This window comes from Pteropus vampyrus, unplaced genomic scaffold (assembly GCF_000151845.1).
Source record: "Pteropus vampyrus isolate Shadow unplaced genomic scaffold, Pvam_2.0 Scaffold21, whole genome shotgun sequence".
Classification (NCBI taxonomy): Eukaryota; Metazoa; Chordata; class Mammalia; order Chiroptera; family Pteropodidae; genus Pteropus; species Pteropus vampyrus.
Window position 1 is genome coordinate 5,907,497 of NW_011888802.1, and position 1,185 is coordinate 5,908,681.

The 1,185-nt window shown below is 29.7% G+C and overlaps 1 pseudogene; it reads left to right on the forward strand.

Annotated features, from left to right (window-relative positions):
• The first annotated feature begins 752 nt into the window (after positions 1–752).
• Positions 753–871, forward strand: LOC111736730 (annotated as a pseudogene).
• Positions 872–1,185: the final 314 nt, after the last annotated feature.

Sequence of the window (1,185 nt, forward strand, 5' to 3'; positions counted from 1 at the left end):
AAGCTACTGTGAACATTTGTTTTTATGGCCTTGTGTGGAAATATGTTTTTATTACTTTCGGTCATAAATCTAGGACTAGAATATTCTCAACATTAAAGAAACTGCCAAATTCTTTTCTAAAATGTTTGTACCCATTTAAATTCCCAGCAGCAGTGCTGAGTCCTAGTTATTTCACAAGGACAAACTTGCTAACACTTGGTATATTCAATCTTTAATTTTTGTTATTTTATCAGATATATAGTGATATTTCATTATATTTTAATTGAATTTTTGAAATTAATACTTGTGCTATGCATATTTCATGATTATACATTTCATGCGAATATCTCTGGGTCAGTTATTTGTTCAAATAATTTACTTCCTTTTTAATTGTTGATTGTCTCATTTGTGAGTTATACATAGTATTTAAATTTGTAATAAATAATGTGCTAAACAAAGTTATTTTCAGTAGAGAAATTTAGAGAAAGATGTTTCTTATATGTTCATTATCATAATCTACAAGTCATATTCTGTTCCTAAAATAAGTTTAACTTGTTGACATACATATAAACAATGTTTTTTGATTAATAATACATGCAACAATAATATAAGAAAAACTAAAAGCCACAAAATGTATTATTTTCTTATTAATAAGTCATTTTCCAGAGATATCCTATCTAATATGGTAATCACTAGCACATATGACTATTTAAATTAAAATTAATTATATAAAATAAATTTAAATTATTCAATAAATGTATACTCATTTCAAGTGTTACAGCCATGCCACCCTGAACAAGCCCAATCCCGTCTGATCTCGGGAGCTAAGCAGGGTTGGGCCTGGTTAGTACTTGGATGGGAGACCATCTAGGAATACCAAGTGCTATAGGCATAAAAAATAAAAACTAAGGGATTGTAAGCTTACAAGGTCCTTGAGGTCAACCAAGGGTTGCCTCGCCTAAAAAAATTAAATAAATAAATAAATAAATAAATAGTAACTAGCGACTATCATATTGGACAACAGAGAGGAACATGTCTATCATTGCCAAATGTTTATCAGGCAATGTTGTTTGAGAGGTTGTTTTTGAAAGTTCATGCTGAAACTCCAAAAAGATTGCATTAACAGTGTCTATCTGATTAGCAATATGAGACCTTGGACAAGCAGTTAAATTTCTCTGCTCCAGTTTCCTCCTCTATGAAATAATT